The sequence below is a fragment of the Lissotriton helveticus genome, chromosome 8, assembly GCF_964261635.1.
Source record: "Lissotriton helveticus chromosome 8, aLisHel1.1, whole genome shotgun sequence".
Classification (NCBI taxonomy): domain Eukaryota; kingdom Metazoa; phylum Chordata; class Amphibia; order Caudata; family Salamandridae; genus Lissotriton; species Lissotriton helveticus.
The window spans coordinates 1,578,082,863-1,578,108,178 of NC_136069.1; positions in this window are offsets into that span (position 1 = coordinate 1,578,082,863).

Genomic DNA, 25,316 nt, shown 5'->3' on the forward strand with positions numbered 1-25,316 from the left:
CCTCCCGCAGTTGTAGATAATGTTCTTGTGCTTCTGTACGTTGATTAGTTAGTATTTGAAGTATGATATCCAATTTTGAGGAATTCGGCTCTTGTTTACCTTCTTCTTCTGGTTCCTGAGGTGGGATACTTTTGTCCGTCACAGAAGAGGCTGTGGTTGCCAAGGTAAGAGCGAGAGGCGAAGCTAAAGTATTGCTGTTAGCAGTCGTGTGGTTAATGTCATTTCTTCCTTTTCCTCCTTTTCCATCTATGGGTAGTGTCTTTGAGTAGATAGACACCGGCGAGCCACAAATTGGTGGATTTACTAATTCGGGTTGTAATTCGGGTTGTAACAAAGATAGAGGCGTCGTATCTTGCTCGGGTGCTGCATTTGATGCTACATTAAGGAATTCGCGTGAGACGCTATTCTCAGGGGAAGCGGGGCAATCTAAGAGATTCGATGTGGGGTCAGGATCCGTAGGGCTTGTCCCGGATAGCCTTAGTGTCATGCTCTTTACGAGCCCCTTCGCCTCTATCCATTTCCTAAGAGGACTTTTATCGATAAGGATTTTCTTAGTGGCCGAGGTATTGTTTATGATTAGCCGATTTAGCGTGATATTAGTTTTTCCCCCTCTTTTAGTCTTGGACTTGGGCTTGATTTTCGGTTTGCGCCTTCTAGCCGCCAGAGATCTCGTTGGGGTTTCAGACGGTTCAGCCGTCTCTTCTTCCGTCTCGGCTTCATATTCGTCCTGGGAGCCCTGGTCTCCATTATCCTCTTCCAGTTCCTTAGAATCATGGCAAGCCTCTTTATCTGATAATCCAGTACCGCTAGTTACTACGTTCTCACTGAGAGCCATGCTGCTTGTATCATCGTTTGCCATTACCATTTCTTTTGTATGCCCCGATACACTGAAAGTTACCAAATCATTTGAGTCTCCACTAGCAGCTAAGTTTAAATCGCCATCATTCGTCAAACTCTCTTCAGTTATATTTACTACTTCTGTAGATACTTCTGTAGATAGTGACAGGTTAGAAACTTTATTGTCAGGTCGAGACTTAACTGCAGCTCCTATGGGTTCAACTGTATTTGCTATAGATGCGGTAATTGAGCTTGCTGGGAGAGTCAAACAGTCAGCTTCATCGCCACCCTCGCATCCAGTCAGAGATCCCGTTAGACCCCCTGGTTTAACTTTAAGCTTAGCGTTGTTTTTCGCAGTTTTTTTAGATAAAATGTTAGAGGTACTAGAAACAGTCAATATTGGGGGGCGTAATAATGGCTTACCGGCTGCTGCTGCAGTTTCAGTGTCCTTTTGTACACCCTTGACTCCAGGCGCCGCCGCTGCAGAGGAATTGTTTGTGATACTGTCCACAGCCCCCAAAGACTCCGAAGCCGAAGCCGAAGAAGTCAAAGTGTCAGAAGACGCCGCTTCTGTTTCCGTGGCTCCTATCAGGGAGGGGGGGTGCCGAAGCTGTCACAATCGCCGTAGTCGTCACGCCCGCAGTAGAAAGGGAGGTAGCGGCAACGGTAATTTTAGTATTTTGGGTACTTCGAGGCAGATTCTTCGGTGACATTTTGTGTGTCCACAGTGCACGGGCTGCGGGCCGCAGACCAGTCCAACCAAACTCCGAGCTAGTGAGCAGGCTACGGATCACTAGCCCAATCAAGTGCCTGACAGTCCGTGAAAAATCAAGAACCCAGAGCATCAGTAAGCGCCGGTGTAGCTCGGTTTAAGTGTTTTTTTTATTCCTCCTTATTCTTGCGGTTTTTCAGGGGGTTACGGGGAAAATCGCCGACATCAGTACGTCTTTCCTGATCTCACTTCAGAGGGGATGAGGAGCTCCAGGTTAGCTGCTGCTCGTCCGCGTCCTCACTCCGCCATCTTGGACCCAACCTCAGGTTTCAATGTGGGTTGAGCGTTGTGTCACTTGTAAAGAAGGGGAAAAAAGGTTGAAGGTTGCTGTTGGGTCGAGTTTGGGGCACATTTCATCATCAAATGTGCCATGGCATACTGTGTGCTTAGATTTTATAAGGCCAATGGTAGAACGCACTGAGAAGCAACGTTTTGCTATTGTTTGCGTTGACACTGACACCAAATGGGTTGTGGTTAAGTTTGTCAAGGATATTACTACAGACACCACAATTGAGTTTTGGAAGTCTCTTTTTCAAGTGGAAGGTTTTCCTAGCGTTTTGGTCACAGATAATGGGACGCAGTTGAACTCGCACAACATGCGGACTTTTATGTCTCATTGCGGTGTGTCTCATCATAGGACTGCTCTATACAACCCACAAGGCAATGGGCTTTGTGAGAGGATCAATAGGTTGGTTAAGGGCACAATCCAGCTTGCACTGTCTGGAAAGGGGAATGTTTTGGAACTTGTGCAAGAGATGCTCTGTGTGTATCGAACCACAGTTTATGGTGGCATGACAAAGTCTCCTTTTGAGCTCATGCGAGGGAGGGTTCCTGGGACGAAATTGGTTCCTTCTTGGATTAAAAATGTATTTGGTGATGCTCGGGAGGTGCAATTGGCTAATGTGAGGAGCAATATTTCAAAAGGGGATCTTATGAAAGTCAAACCGGGAGGGGTTTCTAGGGGTTTAACGAAGTTTAGGGGTCCTTTCCGTGTCAAAGTTGTATTTCCACATTATGTTGTTCTTGAAAATGGAAAAAAGTGGAATTTGAGGAGGGTCGCTTTGTACCAGAAAGATGACCTTCATCTTCTAGCACTGTTGTAAATAATTCTAATGTTGATTTTCATGAAGAGAGGGGTAGTGGTTACATGTTAGCTTCTTCTCAAGAGGAGTCTGTTTCATTTTCTTCTCCTTCTGACAGGATTGGTGATGGAGGTGGTGATGTTTCGGATTCTGGTTTTTCAAGTCTTCGCAGCTCCATCACCTACTCTTCTTCTTCTTCTCAAGTACCTTTTTCTCCTCCCACTTCTAAAGTTCAAAGGTATCGTAAATCTCCTGTTTATTTAAATGATTATATTTGCAATTAATGTTTATTTTTCCATTTTGTAAAGAAGGGAGATGTGTTGTAGATTTATTCTATTGCTTTTCTCTGTTCTCTCTATGATCTTCTTCTCTCTCTATGCTTACTTACTATTCTAGAATGTTTATACTAGCTTGTAAAACTCAGGTTCTGCTTGGTCAGTTGGGTACTGGTCAGCAGGCGTCGAGTCTACTAACTGCTGTGCTCTGCATTGTACCCTGCAATAAATCTCTTGTACCACTACAGCTGTTTGAGAGATTTACTTACAACCCTGGCGCTCAAAGAACCAACTGAAAAGATGGGGTCCACCCCAGGAGAGGGGAGCGCACAGACCAATTCAGTAGAGCACCAAGGAAAAACTCCCCCGCTCCCACCGCAAACCATGGGGAGACTGCACTTGAATGTGGGACAACAGCCATCAAACTCAACACAAAACTCATCCCCAGCAGCCGATAATCACTGTGTGTATATGGGGACCTCAACTACCATCTCAATGTCTGACAAGCCGAACAGGGTGCTGGCCACAATCGAACACTCGAGGGTCAGCATAGACGGTTTGTTCGGAGCCCTAGCAACACATCCTAATCTATTAAGAGATGACCATTGCAAGCTGGCAGACAAAGTTGTGGATGGGGGAAAAGCTATATCTATGCTACAGCCCCTAGCAAAGACACCGCAGGAAACCCTGGCAGATCTCCAGTACTGAGTCTTGCTGTTGGAAGGAAGAACAGACTATCTGGAGGGCTGCACTAGAAGGAGCTACATCTGAGTGTTGAAACTGCCTGAGGGGATGGAGGAGGCAGACCCTGTCAGATACATTGAGCCCTGGCTCCCCCACATCGCACAGCACCACCTGTGTGCCCGTGTCCCTCTGCTCACTGCCACCGCCATAGGTTCTAGGCCCCTCTGCCTCAGTTGTGTTCTTCACTCAATTTTTTTTTTCTTTGATAATTGTTGTTCCTGTTTTTGCCCCCTTTTGGCTACTGTATCGCTCTTGCCTTTGCCTTCGGTACCCCTTTGCCTTTGCCCCCGCTGGTGCCCTTTTGCTTTCTGTGCCCCTGTTTTTTTGCCCGTTTTTCCCGCCGCTGCGTCCCCTGCTGCCCCGCCCCCCTGCTCAGCCATTCGTCACCCCGCTCCCGCCTCCCAGCTGCTCCTCCCTCCCACCTCCCTTCGTAATGGCGGCTGCTGTGCAGTTGCGCACTGCGGGTGCGCCGATGGAGCAACAAAGTCAAGCCAGTGTGAGCCTGTCCATGCCTGGACCGCGCCCAACGCCAGACCCCCTGGCCCCCGCGAACGCCACGACACCCAACGCCGCTACAAAGCCAGCACCCTCCACGTACTCAACGTCGGCTGATCCCACACCTGCGTCTGGCCCACCCCGAAACAGACCCACAGACCCTTCTCCTGCCAGAACTGCCACTTCACCAGCCTCCAAACCACCACCACGCCCACCGGGGTAGGTAGCAAAAGCCTCCGATGCCTTCTTCTTAACACCCGCTCCACCCGCAAACATGCCATCGAACTCTGGGACCTATTCGACTCCACCTCCCCAGACGTTGCCTTCCTGACAGAGACCTGGATGAACCCCTTCTCGGCTACAAGATCACCCACAGGGACCCAACCAACGGAACAGGAAGAGGAATCGCCATCGTCCACAGACACACCCTCAGATTCTCGACCAGCACCGACGACGCACTTATCACCGCCGAACACCTGCACTTCCAGATCCACACCAACCCCAACACCAGCCTTAGAGTAACCCTCATCTACAGACCTCCCGGGCCCCGGCTGCAGTTCCACAACTCCATTGCCGACTTTGTCAGCACACATGCCCCTGCGTCCAAGGAATACATCCTCCTCAGAGACCTGAATTACCAGCTCGAGAACACCAACAACAGGAACTCCACCACCCTGCTTGAGAACCTCATCAACGTCGGACTCAAACAGCTCATCACGACTACCACCCACTCGCTGGACACACGATCGACCCCATATTCTCAGCCAGCCACCACGTCACCTTCAGCCACACCACCGAACTCCACTGGACCAGCCACCGCTGTGTCCACTTCACCTTTGAAAAACCTACCATGCACCACCGCACACAACGGGCCCCCCAGTGCAGCTGGAGCAAAGTCACCGAAGACCAGCTAGTAACCACCCTCGCCCGAAACCCACCAATGGACACTACCAACACCGAATTTGCTGCCGTCAACCTCAGGCAATGGATCGACGACTGCGCCAACACTCTCGCCCCGATCAAAAAAAACCCGAACAGACGCCCCGACAGAAAAGCCATCTGGTTCACCGCCAACCTCCAGGCATCCAAGCATGCCTGCCGTAGGTTTGAGAAGATGTGGCACCACAAACAAACACCAGACAGCAACACAGCCTACAAGAATGCCATCTGCAGACACCACCAACTCATCTGAACCTCCAAAATGACTTCATTGACAACAATGCACACAACAGAAAAGAGCTCTTCAACATCGTGAAGGAACTCTCCAATCCCATCTCCAATTCCAACGACATCCTGCCATCACAAGACCCCTGTGAATCCCTAGCCATCTTCTTCCACCGCAAGATTGCAAACAGCCATGACAGCTTCAGCAACCAGGCACCCCAACAGAAACAGACACCTCAGACTCACTGCCCCCCAGCCTCATCGACATCGACCCCCTGCTGTCCTGGACCAAGGTCAATGACGAAGACAGCATCAAAATCACGAACACCATCCACTCCGGTTCACAATCCGACCCCTGCCCGCACCACATCTTCAACAAAGCAAGCTCCACCATCGCACCCCATCTCCGCAAGATCATCAACAGCTCCTTCGAGACCGCCACCTTCCCGGAGAGCTGGAAGCATGCCGAGATCAACGCCCTACTCAAGAAACCCAAAGCTGACCCCAAGGACCTCAAGAACTTCCGTCCCATCTCCCTCCTCCCGTTCCTGGTGAAAGTCATCGAAAAATCATCAACAAGCAACTGACATCCTTCCTCGAAAAGAACAACATCCTGGACCCATCCCAAACTGGCTTCCGCAGCATATACAGCACCAAAACAACCCTCATCGCCGCAACCGACGATATCAGGGCCATGATGGACAACGGGGAAACTGCGGCCTTCATCCTCCTGGATCTCTCGGCCACCTTCGACACTGTCTGCCACCACACCCTCCGCACACGCCTCCACAACGCAGGTCTCCACAACAGAGCACTGGACTGGACCACCTCCTTCCACACCGGCAGAACCCAGAGTGTTTGCCTCCCCTCTTTCCGCTTCAAAGACACCTAGATCATCTGTGGCATTCCCCAAGGATCGTCCCTCGAACCAACACTCTTCAACATCTACATGGCACCGCTTGCCAACATCGCCAGATCGCACAACCTCAACATCGTCTCATATGCTGACGACATCCAGCTGATTCTCTCCCTCACCAAGGTCCCCACCACCGCCCAATCCAACCTCCATGAAGGAATGAAGGCCATCGCCGATTGGATGACGATCAGCCGCATGAAACTGAACTTGGACAAAACAGAGGTCCTCATCATTGGATCCTCCCCCTCTGCCTGGGACGACTCATGGTGGCCAGCCGCACTGGGAGCTGCACCGATGCCCACTAACCACGCACGCAACCTAGGAGTCATCCTGGACTCTGCATTTTCAATGACCCAGCAAGTGAACGCCGTCTCGTCCTCCTGCTTCTACACCCTCCGTATGCTCTGCAATATCTAAAGATGGATCCCCACCGGTACCCGAAGGACACTCACCCAGGCCCTTGTCAGCAGCACACTAGACTACGGCAACGCTCTCTATGCAGGAACATCAGCCAAACTCCAGAAACAAGTACAACGCATACAGAACGCCTCAGCACGCCTCATCCTTGACATCCCCTGCCACAGCCACATCACAGCCCACTTGAGGAGCTACACTGGCTCCCAGTCAACAAGAGGATCACCTTCAAGCTCCTCACCCACGCTCATAAAGCTCTCCACAACACCGGACCAGCGTACCTCCACGAACGACTCACCTTCTAAACCCTGATGAGCCAGCTCCGTGGACCTCACCCTCGCCACCGTCCCCCGCATCTGTCGAGATACCGCCGGCGGCAGATGATTCTCTCACCTTGCTGCAAAAACCTGGAACACCCTCCCCATCCGCCTAAGACAGACCCATGACCTGCTGACCTTCAGGAGATTCCTCAAGACCTGGTTGTTTGAGCAGTAGCAGCACCCCCCCATCACCTTGAGACCCTCACGGGTGAGTTGTGCACTCTACAAATGTATTGATTGATTCTTCTCTGTGGAGAGAGCGCACTGAGTACCAGAGTGGCAACTGCCCAAGGGATCCCCTCCACAGCTGCTCTTAGCAAAGAACCTCCACTTCTGTGACATAGATGCTGTACTGTGAACCGCTAGGCTGAATAGGCCATTTGGGTGGAAAACAAGCACGCTATGCTCTTTCCTGACTACTCTGGTTCAGTACAAAGCCACTGGTCACAGATAAAATGTTGCCTCTTCCAAAAGGGTGAAACAATACTCCCTGCTATTCCCAGTGGGCCTTAAAATTATGCACAAAGAGGTCACATTCTTGTTTAAGGATTCAAAGGAGGTATACGACTGGATAGAACTACATCTACAGGATAACCCAAACCAGGAGACCAGCCAGAAAGATCGAGCACGAGAACACCGAAAAAGATGCCGCTGCGGGAAGAAAACCCAACAGCAATCCAGGTCTCAGCCATGTGGCTTTATCACAGGGTCCCCCAACCTGGATCAGATTATTGCAGAGTGCAGAAGGGCCCTGCAGGCGGTGGCGGACCTAGGTCCCACCCCAGTAATCTCAGATGAGGAGAGGTCCCCACATCTTTATGTCCAAAGAGAGCCCTAGCGACTCAAGCACCTCTAGTGTGGAATCTGTGACACCACCACTGGTGACCCCACAAACAGCAGACACACTGATCTGAAAGGCACTTGCAAAAACTTTGGCTACCCCTACTATGTACCCACTCTCAGCATCACTCAGATATGTGAGACCCAAGCCACAAGCAGACACATTTTAACACAGCCTCCAATGGCTGCAGTCTCCACCCCCCAGTTTCCCTATGGGCCACACACATTGTTGGCCCTAGTATACATGCATGCAGCCCCCAGAGTACACTAGTGCGAATGCACCATGTTTTGTTTGGACGTATTGCCTGTTGCAGTAGGCCTGCAGTATTGGGATCATATCCTGTCAGTTTTTACCCATTGTGCAGTTCCGTCTCAGCTTCCTACCTAGACTCACACAGTGGGAGGGCGCTACTACCACACCTCATCGGTTATGCGTGGGGCAGAGGCAATATTTTCACAGTGCCTCCATCAGCCACCCCTCCTCCAGTGCCACTAATGCCCCCATAACCCTCCACAACAGATAATAAGTTCATCACTCTGAATGTTCAGGGAATGCACACAACACACAAACGGCAGACCATTTACTCACACATAAAGCGCCAACAAGCGCTGATAGCATTGCTTCAGGAAACGCACCTCACTGCCAGAGAACTAGACTGCAACTCAGACGCTGCTGAGGTACCTTATGTGCCACCACTTACTCATCATACACACAAGGGGTACTGATATGGCTTAGACCTTGGTTCCCTTTCCAGGAAACTCACAGGAGGTCCACAAAGAGGGGCAGTGTACATTCCTGGAGGGGCTCATAGATGGCCAACTGGTACTAATCGGCAGCATCTATGCACCGAACACTGAGCAGGGGAAATTCTGAGACTCCCTATCATGCATCCTAGCCCAGTTCACAACATCACCATGGATCCTGTTGGAGATTACAAATGTGTGTTGGACCTCTCCATGGAAAGATATCATCCCCCAACTCCCCAGCAGCCACACAGGCTGAACACTACCACACTTGGGTAAATCACTGGTCACTCCTAGATGCCTGGAGAAACTGATAACCGGCAACCAAGCTCTATTTCGACTCCATCCCCCACAACCTATGGGTATGACAACAGATTCCTGTGCTTACAGGCAGTCATTCCTATGATTTAAAGTATAGACTATCTAGGTCTGGTCCTATCAGACCACGACACACATTTCATGGTCCCCAAATGGCGCCCACCTCTGCCCCCGGTCACCACCTGGCAGCTTCCACGGGGCTGCCACGATGACCCAATATTTCACCATGAACAAGAAAATAGTATCTGGAGCTACTTTTCAGAGAATGCCCTTAAGGCATCCTCCAGGATGCTAGAATGGGACGCCTTTAAGGTAGTCATTAGAGGAGCATGTATCCGACAAAAAAGCAGGGGTCCGCGTGACACTAGTCCACAACCTACAAGTAGCAGAGAGCAATTAGGATTTTGTCCTAAATTAGGATTTTGTCCTAAATTAGGATTTTGTCCTAAACTAGGATTTTGTCCTAAATTAGGATATTGTCCTAAATTAGGATGTTGTCTTAAATAAGGATTTTGTCCTAAATTAGGATTTTGTCTTAAATTTAACTTATGGTTGTCTTAAGTTTAATTTAAGACAAAATCCTAATTTAAGACAAAATCCTAAATTAGGACAAAATCTTAATTGAAGACAAAATTCTAATTTAAGAAAAAATCCTAATTTAGGACAAAATCCTAATTTAGGACAAAATCCTAATTTAAGATAAAATCCTATTTTAGGACAAAATCCTAATTTAAGACAACATCCTAAATTAGGACAAAATCCGAATTTAAGACAAAATCCTAAATTAGTACAAAATCCTAATTGAAGACAAAATCCTAATTTAGGACAAAATCCTAATTTAGGACAAAATCCTAATTTAGGACAAAACCCTAATTTAAGAAAAAATCCTAATTTAGGGCAAAATCCTAATTTAGGACAAAATCCTAATTTAAGACAAAATCCTAATTTAAGGCTACTAAATGCCTTCTGTAAATACCAAAAGTAGTAAGTTTAGGATTTTGTCGTAAATTAGTTCTGTGAATCGGCCCCTAACTGTCTAGTGGAGGAAAGTGGAATCCAAAATGGACAATTCCTCCTGCACAGACAAATCATCTCAGACTGTTGACAACTATGCGGCCAATCTTAAGTGGAACCTGTAAAACACCTAGAAGTCTACACAATCTTAAACATGGACCCAGGACGACACTTAATCACCTGGCTGTATAACGCCATTAGAGAAATCACAGCCACACCGCTAACCAAACTTGGACAAAAATGGGAGGAAGAATGTGAGCATCCACTACATTACTAGGAGTAGGAATGCACTCTAGAGTGTGTCAAGAAAATATCCCAAACCCACTGTTTAAAATTACACAATTCTATATCCTACACTGCTCATACCTAATGCCAGGAGGACTCCAATACTTCTACCCAGAGAAGCAGTTCCTATGACCACAATGCCAGGCCCCAGTACATGTTCAGGAACTGCCTCACCTGACAATCCTATTGGGATACAGTTCACAGTGCACTGCGAGAGATCAAGGGGCTCACCGACATGGCCACATTGGAAGCCTGCACACTAGGAGCGTTACCATGCTGGAAACACTGTAAAGTCCAGAAACCTTTTGCATTGCTAGCCCTCCTGCTGGCAAAACAAGGAATCGAAATGCACTGGGACACAACGGAGGAGGATACAATAAGATATGAGGAGGTGCGAGAGGTGTGTCACTGTCACATCTCTACAGAATGGACCATACTCCTTCAGCACTTTTGGCAACAGATGGCAGAAGCCCAACTACCCACAAAATCGCCAACCACAATTGAGGTGCCAGACCCGTAGCCCGCATCCAGGGCCTCAAGTGAACACCCACACCTGTGGACTCCTTCCCGCACCTCACAAACAGGTATGCCTCGGAAAGTCCCCAATGAAACGGAATCACCCTGCACCATGACAAGACACGCACACCTACACCATAGCGACAAATAACAGGCACATGCACACCCACCCCCACTTCCACCCCCAACCACTCACCCCTAGTTCGACCCCAAGTTAGAAAGCAATCAGTCATTCCCAATGTTTCCACTCTTCAAACACATTACAGGGAGATCTACTGCCCCAGGCAGAAGAGAAAGTTCCACTTTTACATGCCCCAGATCGTATCTTATCACCAACCTCCTATAACCCTAAATCAAAACCTCTTGAAATGTGATTTAACAAATCAACACATGTATTTCTAATGTGACAACAATGCAGAATGAAACTGCAAAGTGGAAAACCCAATAAAATGGTTTAAAAAGAAAATACTCCGGGGTGTGCAATTAATACGAATTCCAGGTTGATCCTCATGAATGCCTTGAGGAATGAAGAATTCTTTCAGTAATCAATAATTCTAGGTTCTGTCCCCCAAGCAGTTAAACGTTTTCCCCCCAGCAGTTTCCCCAAAAGAAGTTGACTGCTTTACAGATAACATAAATAGCAAGGTTCCGAGTCCCCTTGGGAATGACAAACTTCTCCTAATGAGGACCTCAATAGTCATAAAAAAACTAAGGCTGTGCCTGTGAAAAAAAGGATAACCTAGCTAAAGAATTTGTCACCAAAAGAAACTTCGAACAGCGCCTTTTAATACTATAGCATAAAACTTAAAATTTTTGTGAAATGGAAACTAATGATGCTACAAGAGCAACAGACAGCCATACCAAGCTTAGGTGTGGCCCATCACCATCTGGGAGACAAACATGAACTGGTATAAGTATTCCAGCCTCAAGGGAAGGGATTAAACACTTGGAATCATAAGGAGCTAGCACAGTTTTCTATTTCTTTGGCATGGACTAACCACAATGTCACAGGTAATATGATGAAGAGGGATGAGCTGGTAATATAAATGTAGGATTATATGTGACATAGGACAAGTTGGGTGAAAACTGCTTCCTGTTTTTAACTTATATATGCACTTTTTTCTTTACTTGTAGGTGTGCTACACTTTTAATACTATGGAAAGCAATAACAAGAGTACAGTAACAGACTTCCTCATCAATGGCTTTTTGGGGTTCCAGCATTTCCAGACATTGTTCTCAGTGACTCTTCTAGTAGTCTACATTATAACCTTGATGGGAAACTTCACATTCATGTATGTCACATTGGTTGATCCCAGGCTAAAAACTCCCATGTACTCCTTTCTCTTCCACTTTTCTACTGCAGAGATGTGTTACACATCAGTGATTGCCCCAAAGGCTCTCTCAGTTCTAGTGTCTGGTCACAGGGAAATTACTTTTTTCAGTTGTCTTGCCCAGTTATATTTCTTTGTTGCACTGGTCTTTACTGAATGCTTCTTGCTTCTACTCATGGCCATTGACCGATATTTTGCCATATGCTACCCTCTCCAATATAGCATCATTTTGACTGGTCCTTTTGCTACGAAGCTAGCTCTTGCTGCCTGGGCGGTTGGTTTCCTGGTCCCTGTTGCGCCAATGGTTCTTATAGCTAGACTTAATTTCTGTGGCCCTAATACAATCAATCACTTCTTTTGTGACATTGCACCCTTGCTACAGCTCTCTTGCTCTGATAGCTCTTATCTGAAACGCCTTGTTTTTTTCAATGCAACTTCAATTGGCGCAAGCACAACTTCTTTTATTATTGTGTCTTACTTCTTCATCTTTTATGTGATTGCAAATTTTCCTCCTGGTACAGGAAAACAGAAGGCCTTGTCCACCTGCCTCTCACACTTGATTGTTGTGTTTATGTTCTATGGGACAGGGATGTGGGTTTACATACGACCTATAGGAAAAACATCTACTGAACAACACAAAGTTCTATCTGTGTTCTACACCATGGTGCCTCCACTCATGAATCCATTTATATACAGCTTGAGAAACAAGGAAGTCCAGAGTGCCATAAAGAAAGCCACATGTGAAAAGTATAAATGACTTTCTGTAGAGACCTGATACTTTATTATCTGCTTGGGCTGAATCTTTACCCCTCCAAATTGGTTCTTAAACACTAAGAGAAAACAATTACAAATACATATTTTCAACTTAGATTTATAATAACAAAAACTCTTAATAAATGAACGATAAATTACCACTGATAGATAAAATTACATAATCGCCAGTCTGAGTCACAAGCATGAATATGGGGAATAAAAATGGATATTGTTGCCTTCTCTTCAGACTCTTCAGTTCTTGTTTTTTTTTATATGTCAGTTTTGCAGTGTACGGTTTGACTGCTTCAGATTTGCAAATTAGGATTACAATTGCCTACCATTTAAATTTAGAATGAGATTAGTAGTGATGGGTTGTGTTTTATCGGATTAGATGTAAATTGCACAATATTGAAAATGACATTCTATCGCGGTGCATAATGTGTTAAATGATCAACTGGGCATAAAGTATGCATTAGGATAATTTTCATTAGGCAAAAAAATAACAGTAAATCAATAAATAGATAAAAAATTGAGGAAATGCATTCTCTCTAGATAGCCATGAAATAAAATCTAAATGCCCTGGTGTTTGCCATTGCACAGATATACCATTCCACACAGAATGCATTAGCAAAAGCTATGGATCATCTTTAATAATACATGTAATATTTCCACAGCAAAAGCAGGGGATTATTTCAGTCTGGTGCTACCCTATAAATTCCACTGTGCAGATATAACATTCCACACAGAATGCATTAGCACAAGCTATGGATCATCTTTAATAATACATTTATTATTTCCACAGCAAAAGCAGGGGATTATTTCAGTCTGGTGCTACTCTATAAACTCAGGTACCCCATTTGTGCTAATTCAATGGCTGACCTGGTCTCAATCCTATCACACACATGTATGATAGTTATCAATGTGTTTGATTTTATTTCTAATGGAATTTATTTGTTATTTATTTTATTTTACAGAGTTTTATATAGCTCAAACTTGACCCGAATTGGGTATCAGAGCACTTTACATAGCACCAGACACATTCATTTTTTTGTTAGGCACAGGAAGATTAAATGATTTTCTGAGAATCACAGGATGTTCAGCGTCATTGCCAAGACTCAAACCCAGTTCCCCAGATTCGAGGTCGACCGCTCCAGCCATTAGGCCAACTCCTCTCCCCAAATGAAGACTAATCAATGAGGCAATTGAAAGTCTTGAGTAGAGACACACGATCCAATTCACAAAGGCAGGCTTAGACCTGAAGTCTAATTTAAACTTTATAAATTGGGTCCTTAAACTTCAGGCCTAAACTTAGACTTCGTGTCTAAACCCAGGCTTCAGGTCTAAGTTTACCTTTGTGAATCAGGCCCCTGTGTCCCAAGCACATATGGCACACAAGGAATGGTCTTCACAAGCATTCAGCTTTAAAAATAGTTTAGAATAGAGAAGTCAGCTTATTTTACAAATTGAAAGCCAGTAACGCATAGTAATCCTCATACCTGCATTTCATGCTCTTTCCTCATCTTGAGACAAGCATAGCTTTTCAGCAGATACAGTGACTTAAAAATCTTCAAACATTAAGGGTTAAGCACCTTCATTCTCCAGCGACACTCGAGTTGGAGGTCTGTGACAAGTTTGCAGAAATAAAAAAAAAAATTATTAGGAAGAACTGTGAGCAGTCATTAAAAGACGCTGCCGGCGCCTATCCATAGCGGGCATAACTTAATCTAAAACACTATGCACAGCGATGCTCTGGGGATTCCCAAAGAACTATGCCTGGATTATTCCGAGATGATCACTCCCAGCTGTTTACTCTGCCAGCACTTGCTGATATTGAAATGTCTTCCTATAAAGAATTCTTCACTGCAAGAACCTCATAGGCCACTCCACGAATAACTAGATTTCAGTGGAAGCTGCTTATGCTTGGCTCCCTCTTGAGAGAACGTTCGTCCTTCTCTCCTTGTAAATGATAAAGTAACTTTCTAAAGACTTTCCAAATGTTACTGTATGTCCGGTGCCCCCAAGACTTAGTGCAGGCTTCAAATACATTCTCTGTAATCACATACTAACACTTCAATACTTTCCTGAAAACCTTACTATCACTATCAACTGTAACAAACCTTTGCAACAGGGACTTAACCTTAAGTACCTAGGTAAAAGCTGTTATATTATATTTATTATATTATGTGATGTGATGTGAAGTGGAGCTTATATAGCGCACTACCACTCCAAGGAGTATCTTGGCGCTTAGATTCCAGAGGACAGCAGAAATTAGATGGAAACTACTTGTCTATAAGGCACGTCATAGGAAACCCATGCATTCTGAGTTTGGCAAAGAGTAAATCCATGTTTTTAAAAGTTTTCTGAAATTGTGTTCAGTAGTGGATTGACGAAGGAGGGGAGGAAGTTTGTTCCATGCTTTCGCGCCAATGACTGCAATTGATTTTCCTCCTCTAGTAGACAATTTAAACCTGGGGACATGAAGTAGATTAGCAGTGGAAGACCTGAGTGATCTCGACGGATGGTAATGCTTGAAGTATTTGCGCAGGTATAGTGGGCCATGCTGGTGTAAGGCTCTGTAAGTGATGGTAAGGACTTTAAAAAGTATACGCTTGTGTATAGGAAGCCAGTGTAATACATCCAAGTCTGCAGAAGCCGAAGACTTCCTAGGCAATCTGAGGACCAGTCTGGCAGCTGCATGCTGGACCATTTGAAGTTTATGCAGGGCTGATTTATTAAGTCCTGCATAAAGGCTGTTACAATAATCCAGCCTAGATGTTATAAGGGCAACAGCTACAGTACGTCTGGCACTAAGGGGAAGAAGATCGAAAAATGTTCTAAGGCTCCTTATGATGCCGAAACAGACCCCTGCTACTTCCTTGACTTGTTGATTGAAAGTCAGAGTAGTGTCAAATTTGATGCCTAGGTTTCGGGCAGCATTGATAGTATTAGGGGAGGCTTCTACATGTTCCGGCCACCAGTCTTGTGGCGAGAAAGAATTGTTGGGACCAAAAGGGATAATTTCGGTTTTTGATGAATTGCACTTCAAATGGTTGTGTGACATCCACTTGAAGGTTGCTGACAGACATTCATTAAGTGTTTGCTCTGCGTTAGATTGGTTTTTGTCAAGTGTTATAACAAGCTGAGTGTCGTCAGCATAGGCGACAGTACTGATGTTATAGGAAGAAATCGAATTTAGTAGGGGAACCATATAAAGGTTAAACAGGGTGGGGCTTAAACTAGAGCCCTGCGGGACCCCTGTGTTGATAGTTTTTTATTCAGAAGAGAAGTTGCCTAACCTTACAATCTGGCGCCTATGTGCCAGATAGTTTTTAAACCATTCGAACACGGTTCCTGCTATGCCTGCATTAGCAAGGCGATGTAAAAGGATAGCATGGGATACCGTGTCGAATGCTGCTGAGAGATCTAATAAGATCAGGACAGCAAGTTTTCCCTGATCCAATGAAGCACGGATGGTTTCAGTGGATGACAGGAGTGCAGATTCGGTGGAATGGTGGGTCCTGAAACCTGCTTGACAGGGATGTAAAATGTCATTTTCTTCGAGGAATGCCATTAGTTGTTTATTGGCAAGGGACTCTGCAATCTTGCAGATAGCAGGAAGAAGAGAGATGGGACGTAGGTTAGAAAGAGTGGTGGGGTCTTGTAACACCTTTTTCTGCAATGGTTTCACTATCGCTACCTTCCACTGAGAGGGAATCTCCCCCGATTGAAAGGATGAGTTGATGATGGTGTTAACGTAGGGATTAACCTCCTGTATTATGGATTTAAGAAGAGTAGGGGGACAGGGATCGAGCGGGGATCCTGATTTCAGGGTAGAAATTCCCTGTAATGAATCATCAAGAGTAATGTGACTAAATTTTTCCCATATGGGTTGATGGGGCTTGAGAGCAGATTCACTTGTAGGTTCTGTTGTGACAAATGGAGGGAAGTCTTTGGTAAGCGTTTCTATTTTTTGGGTGAAGTAGGAAGCTATGTCATTACATAAAATCTGAGACGGGGGAATCTCTTGAGTTGCAATTTTAGGCTTAGTGAAGCTATTAACGATTGTGAAAATTTCTTTATGTTTGTTATTTGCTGCTTCGATACGAGAGGTGAAATAATTAGTCTTTGCCACTTTGATGGAAGAGTGATATGATCTCCTAGCTTTTTTATATATAACTTTGGCGTCATTGTCATAGTGCCATCGCCATTTGCGCTCTAGTAGTTTGATTTCTACCAGTTGATCTTTTAGGGTGTCTAAAAACCAGGGAGCAGACATTTTCTTTTTTCTTGTGGAATCTCTGGTTTTTTCTTGGTTTCTAATTTTGTTTCCAATGTTAGACATCCATCTCTCAAATTTATGATAGTCTATGGTAGTATTACCCAAAAGGGTAGGTTTACTTTCCTCTGCCCAACTAGTGAGGTCCGGATGTTTCATAATTTTTCCCCAATTGGGTAGAGAGTGTGTATTATCTACTACCTCTTTGGATTTCGGTTGGCTCTTTGTAAATTCATATTGAATTAAAAAAAAAATGGTCAGTCCAAATCTGAGGAATGGGGTCCCTGACCGTCAAATTATCTAAATTAGAACTGATACAGTCAAGGGAGTGTCCAGCCTTATGAGTGGCATGGAGAGTCCTGAGAGTTAGTCCCAAGATATGTAAGGTTTCTTTAAAGTTGGAGGCATGATTATCGTTAGGGTCGTCTAAGTGGAAGTTTAAGTCGCCAAGAATTGTGAAATTGGAAGAATCAGGTCGCTAAGCACATCCCCCACACTAGCAAGAAACTGCGTGGGGTTGCGGGGGGGGGGCGATAGAGCAAAGCTCCAGAAAAGGTGAGAGTATCATGCCCTTGGATGCAGAAATATAGGCTCTCAGCTCCTTCAATATCAGGGAGCTCTCTGATTGAGCATTTATAGGCATCTCTATAGATGATAGCTAGCCCGCCACCACATTGTTCCACGCGATCTTGTCTGCAAATAGAATAGCCAGGGGGAACGGCATGGACTATGTCAGGGTTTGACCAATCGCGAAGCCAAGTTTCTGTGATAAACAGACAGTCTAAATCATTTTCGTTAACTAAATCGAAAATGTGCAGAGAGTTTTTGCACATTGAGTGAGCATTTATCAGACTGCCCTTCAGATAGTTGGGATTGGATTGAATGACAATAGGGTGGTAAGGTGTGAAAGTATGTCTACAGACAGAACAACAAATGGGACCTGTCCACTTGTCTACGTTAAGGGCATGATAGCAGTGAGAATGAGAATTATTAAGAGCTAAAATTGCATTTCTAGTTAGAGGGGTCACCTGTGTATAATGGGTGGCCCTTGGCTCCTCCTCGGCGCGGACGAGCGCAGACGGGCTAGACTCTGGGTCGACTCCGGCGCGGCTATGGCGCACTCGCTGCTCGCGTTCGCTGCGCGAAGTGGTAGCCATCTTCTTTTGTAGTCCCTTCGAGAGCGCTAGGGCGCTGGGACTTGTAGTTTTAGTCCTAAAACCTGAGGGGGGCTGATCGTGCGTCTCCGGCCACAGAACCTAATCGTCTGTGAGCAGGAGGAGAGAGGCGCTGTTCATGCGGTATGTGATTTCAACTAAGAGCACAGTTAAAATACACAAATACGACGCAAACAAAACTATATTATATATATTATATTATATATTATTTATATACTATATATTATATATATACTATATTATATTATATTATATCATATCATATCATTTTATATATGGGATAAAGCACTCCCTGCCGCACATTATAACAATATTGTAAGTCACTGAGGAGTTCCATGGCCATATAGAGGAATGTGGCCAAAGGCCAAGTTCCTTTATAAGGTTATGGAACACCGAGGTGACTTGCAATATCTTTATCACGTACGGCGGTGGTACTTTATCTTTTATAATTAGGGCTCCCGGTTTTCCGTTTAAACGGATTTTTACATATAAATACAGACGGAAAACAAGTTTTCCTTTATCTGTATTTATATATAAAAACGGGAAAATACTAGTATATTTTCTTATTAACATCACACCCCCAGCCATCTGGTGTCTCCCCCCTGACAGCCTCCTGGGCGCACCCGATTACTTCACAGGCCTTTGAAAGACCGTTTAATTGTTAATGAGGCTGTTGTAGTTCTTTCACACCTCATCCCCCGCCTCTTCACTGTGCCAATTGCTCCCAGCACCCGTCTTTTACTCGGAGACTGGGTTTTAAATGAGCAGATTCTGTGATGTAGTGCCCGGTTTGCAAAGAGGATTATACCGAGGGAGAAATAGTAAGGCAGTTGCCTTGCGCATAGCTGTCAAGGTTTCAGATTGCTACGTGTGACATCTCAAAAATGTTTGTGTAATAATGAGTGAAACTTTCTCACGGCTGCCCAAAATCAAACAAAGAAATAAGGGAAACATATATCAGAAATTCTACTCATTTGCACAATGAGAAACTCTAAGGAGATTTTGAAACTGCTTTAAAGCACACGAAACGGAAGGGCACTAACCTAGTGCCCTTGTAACCTGATCCTGTCGTAAAACAAGTATCTAACCCTGATATTAAAACTTCAATCTTGAGATTAAAACTACAACTCGGACCTTAGCAGGAAAATAATTTATGTCAGCAGCTTTCATTTTTTTTTTACTTAACAAGTCTGTGAGTCACAGTGCTGCTGGGGAGATACAAACTGCTGGCCATGGTTCCTCCTAGTCTATTTAAGTCTGTCCAGTCATGCCTCTTGGCTGCACACAGCTGCTCTGAATCGGGATACACTTTACATGGTGACAGCGGTGAGATAAGCTGCAAAGTGGGTGAGATAAGCTGCACAGTGGCACGTTGTCTTCAGAGCTGTGCTAGTGCCTTTTAAAGATATTCAGCACCTGCTCTAAGACTCACGCTGACCTGAAAGAATCACGGGGGACCCCGCACAACAGGGGCTGAGCAGCAAGGCAGCAAGTGTCAGGTCAGGAGGTGACAGGACGAGCACCGGCCTCCTCCTGTAATTATTTAACTCGGGCACAGGGGCAATTAACTTTTGGGGGCCGGGCGGGCAGGACATTGAGATTCCAATCATTAGTGTGTCAAATGAGGTAAATACCTTCGCACTAATTTTACTTGACAAAGCCAGGGCCACTACTGTATGGGCCAGAACTGAGCCATGACGACTGCTGCCACGGCAGTCACGGTTCATCTGGTTACTCTGATAAGAATTCACGCAGCATTCACAAGAGGTATAGCTGCAGGCACTCCTACTCGGGCGGCGGCATAATCAATTGAATTATTTATTTTACTGGCACTGCTGCACATTCAACACAAATGGTTTGAGCACTAGAGCAGCAGTGCTAAGTTGCGGCTATCTCAAACGGCACATAGTTACCGCCAACTCGGCCCGCCTTTAAGTACCCAGTCGCGGTTGCGCAGCCATTGGGCAAACCACTGCTCTGACTCTCCTGACCTGCGCACGTGATTCAGAACGCTACGGGTGAATGTATCCAGAGTTTGCTAGTAGTGCGCAGCTGAACCAGCCCCAAGCGGTGAGCAGCGCTGACCGCTGACAGCTTTGTTCAGAATGGTAACATTGCAGCAGTCCAGTTTCACATCTGGTGAGAGCTGGCACTGGGGCCACAACTGGCTGCGACCTGCAGTAATGACCAGGCGACTTGCTGTTAAAACCTGCTGCTCTTTTAACAATAAATAAAAGGGCTGTTGCGATATATTAAATCAGCCAGTTTACAGTCCACGCCCACGCTGCAAACTGCTTCAGTTACAGCCAGAGCAGAAAGCAAATCTTCATCTAGCCTGGCGAATTGACCAATAACAACCGAGCGCATGTGTGCATTGTCAATTTAAATAAATGTGGAAAAATACTAGCTGTAGCGTCGTCTTTTGCTTGTGAAAAAAATAAATGTGGATAAATACAGAAAAAATGCCCCAAAAATAAATATGGATAGATACAGACGGAAATGGCAAAAAAATAAATACCATAAAACCGGGAGCCCTATTTATAATATATGGTGCCAAAATCACCTTTCCCATGAGCCATTTAAACCCTTGGTGCATTGCTCTTTCATATGAAAGAGAGAGCATGTTTGTAAACAGGATGAATAACAGTAGAATTACTAGTCAAAAAAAGTTGTTAGCTAGTTGCTAAAGAAAGGTATTAGAAACCTTTAGTATAGTAAATATAATCATTAACACATTTCATAAGGATATTTGAGGGATAAAACTGTAAAACAGTAAACATGCTCCCTGCATCTCGTATTCTCATTGCTGCGTTAACAGTGTTTGAATTTAATAAACCTAGTGGTACCCTGCCACGTAGGACAAAATATTAACATTCACATTTAAGTCTAAACATTCATAATCATCGTTTTGATACATGCAGAAACAAAATCGAATGTAAATTAAATCCTGCCACGTAATAATTCAAATCTTCTTCTCAACTCGTAAAAGAAGGTTTAGAAAACAGATGTGTAAACAATTGTTCCAAATAACATTTTAACTTCATGTCTTTACGTGTCTGGAGTTTATGCAATAATGCGGTGCTGTTGAATGAACAGATCGAAATAGAATAATATCTACCGGCTGTCCACAATCCCTTATTTGCAATTTGGTTATTCAAAGTTTTATCAGTACCGTCCCTTAACAAACAGCCAAAAAGACAAAATAAAATAAAAACAATATCCTGAGACTCAAATGAATCTCTATCAAAAGCTTATCCGCCAAAAATAATTTGTGCAACTGTAAACTGCCAATATTTAAATAATCGGCAAAGAAATTAAAAGGGATTGAACAAAGTAATACTGCCCCAGTGGGCTTACAAATCAGACAGCCAATGTTGAGCAATCAATACTTTTTCGAAATTCTTTTGAGGATACGAACTCACAAAAAAAAACTTTTTCATGTTCTGCATGATCATAAAACAGTGAAAGAAAATGTATTTTATTTTATTTCTGATATTTGTAAAGCGCGGCACTCATCCCATGGGATATCACGGCGCTGTAAAACAAAGGAGACTACTGAGGACTATGCTAGGGAATTCGTTTTTGGGAAAAAGGTGAGTTTTTAATTTTTGGCGGAAGTGAAGGTAGTTTGTGGTATGTCTGAGATCTACAGGTAACTCATTCCACCTTTTGGCAGCCAAGTATGAGAAGGCGCGTCTGCCTGTCCTTGCCTTGTGAATACGCTTAGATTTGCCAGGGCTAAGTGATTCGATCTTAGGTTCCTGTTGGGGATATAGAATTCAATTTTCCCTTGGAGGATGGTGGGGCCCGTTTTATGAAGAGCTCTGTGCGCATGACAGAGTAATTTAAAAGTGGCCCTCTGGCGCATCGGTAGCCAGTGAAGTTTTTTGAGGCATGCGGATGCTGAGTCTCGCTTGCCTTTGTTACATACTAGTTTAGCCGCCTGGTTTTGTAGGACCTGTAGGCGGGAGAACAGTTGTTCGTTCATCCCTTCGAACAGGGCATTGCCATAATCCAGGCGGCTGACTAGGAGGGCCTGAGTGACTGTACGTCGACAGTCCAGAGGTATCCAAGAGAAGATTTTTGCCAGAAGTTTGAGTATTGCATAGAAAATGTATACATTTGCAAATTATTTCCACCACATTCATGCCCATGTATATATATATATAAATATAGATATATATGATAGGGCGGCGCCTCACGGATCAGTAGGGCACGAAAATGATTGCACTCAGCGTACCCTTTTCCAAAAAATGTATTCCCCGCAACGCGTTTTAACCTAAACAGGTTGTCCTCGCGCCCACATGTGAAAATAGTGCCTCATCTACCATAAATATAACTTCACATGTGTTAAACATAAAGAAAATACTATGAACTTGTCATTAAAATGATAATACATTTTTAAAAAAACATATGGAGGTAATTCAAATCCGGTCACAGGATTATTCAACAACTCATGAATAGAGATTTGAGAATAATCAAAATCAAAATGTCAAATGGTGTTAGTGGGAAGAACACAATAATGTTGTGAATCCATATATGTGGCAAGATACAATTGGCGGGATAACAATATTCACAAATACAATAATGGCCAAGTGGCAGGACATCACTTGAAAAATGCAAGGTCATGTGACAGCCCGATGGCCATGTAACTAGAAAATCACCACATTGTCCAATTCGGATGTATTGTAAGGCCCACTAGCTCATACCAAAGGCCAACAATGAAAAAAAGAAAATGATGTAGTATATGGTAGAATTACATACACTCAGGCCAAGTGGCCTTAACCTCATGGTTCAATATGAAAAGGAGCCAGTCTCATAACAAATCCAACAGAATAGTGTTCACCCTCCCCAGAAGGGAGCAGTCACATGGTAAAGTGCCTATACTAGCGAGTACAAGGGGCATGGGGTCAGTGAGGGGGACATTAGAAACACATCATAGAATCCTGCAGAGGACTGTGGGATGGATAGTCCTTTTGACGAATTTGAAAAGGGCAACATGGAGGGGTTGGACAGAACTAGAAGTAAAATTGAATGAATTGACTGCAGTAAAGTACCACATCAGCTGATGTGTATATAAACTCCTCACTCGCATTAAAACCTCCCAGGAACTTGCTGCTGAGCAGAATGGTGTTTTCAGACTCTTTCTGTTGCAGGCGTCACTCTCTATTCCCACCTCTGACAGTTCTTCCAATCCTGTCAACAGCAAAGAAAACACGAAGGTCAGCATTTTGTTGATGCATCTTAGCCCAGTGTCTGGCAACAGGGTATGCCTGATCAAGATACGTTATGGCCCTGTAATGTTCTAAAATACGTTTTACTGGGACAATGGTACTGCCCATATATCTGAGACTGCAAGGACATGTGAGGACATAAATTCAGAGGTCACTGTCACAGGTATTACATTTGTTTAAGCATTTATGTTTCCCAGTGGCAGTGCTGTATGTTCTCGTGTTGCTACTTATTTTGCATACTTTGCGTCAGGCACATTTGAAAAAGCCACTCTGTTCTTGCAACCAGCCCTCTCTCCTGGTATGTGTGTCAGTGTAGCTATGTACAAGCATATCATGCAAGCTTTGGGTTTACGGTACAAGATTTGGGGAAATGGGCTGACTGTTTTGCCAATGACTGGATCACTTTTGATGAAGTGCCAGTGTTAGGCAATCACTTTTCTGACCTCCTGACGCTCACCATTGAACGTGGTAATGAGTCACACTAGTTCCTGGTTTCCCTCCTGCCTTCTTCTCTTGACTAGTAAGGTATCCCTCACCACCTTTGATGCCTTGTCACTTGCTATTCTCAGAGCTTTATCAGGGTAACGCCTGGCTCTAAATCTTGAGATCATCCTTCTCTTTTCTTGCACATACATGTCATCAGTGCTGCAGTTGCGTTTGGCTCGTAGTAACCCCCCTTATGGGATACTTCAATTAAGATTCTGTGGGTGATGGATAGCTGCATGTAAAATGCTATTGCCTACTCTGTCTTTAAGGAAAAGATTTGTGTGTAGTTGCCCATCATGAATCTCAACTGAGAAATTCGAAAAGTCGATTCTAGTCTGGTGTATGTAAAAGATAGATTCAAGTCATTGTGTTCTATGTGTGCCAAGAAATCTTCCAGATCTTTTTTTGGACCCTCCCAAATGATGAACAAATCATCTATATACCTAAGTTTAATGTGCTTAAAAAAAGGGGTTTTAGGAATCAGGGATTGATTCAGGTGTTCAGCTATTATACGCTAATGGGTACAATTTCACAAAATAAACACAATATGGTGCAAGCTGGGCAAGGGGATAAGCCCTGTAACCCCTTTATTCAGTATGGGAAATCCCACACAAAGCAAACAAACAACAAACGCCTAGGCACACATAAGAGAGAATAAAGTTCATGTGAAAAGCAATGTGAAAAGACAAGGAGTATCATCCAGATGGAAGGAAAATATCTTGAGGTGATGTCAATGTACGGTTAGATTAAGTTAAATCTTGTATTCCTTTTTCAAACATAAAGGCGCGTAGAACAAGCCAGCCGAAATGTGTTTCGTCACACAATGGAGTTTTGCTGCGCGACTTCTTCAGGGCGCTCAGCCGGTGATAATTCCAACCCGGCCGGGCTAATGTAGGTCAGGGGAAGTGTTCCAAATGATCAGAGTTGTGGAAAAATGCAGACTATACTGTTAACTGAATCTAATCGGTCTTGTGCCGGTTGTATTGAAAATATTCTAGGTCATAGGGGAGTCTTCAAAATTTCTACGTCAATTGACCTTGTCCATTTTCCAAATATTCAATCTCATTGAAGTCTGTAATCGCAGCCCCATGACACACCACTCGGTACCATGTAGCGGACGAACTGGCCCAAGACCGATTAGATAGATTAGATTAGAGAACTTTATTCTCTCTTATGTGTGCCTAGGCGTTTGTTGTTCATCTATATACCTAGTCCATAGTGTGATGTATCTCGCCCACTTTTCATTCTCTTCTACCCATTCATGGTTGCCTCCCACCATCCCATAAAGATGAAGGCATAGCTTGGTTGAAAGCAGCTGCCCATCG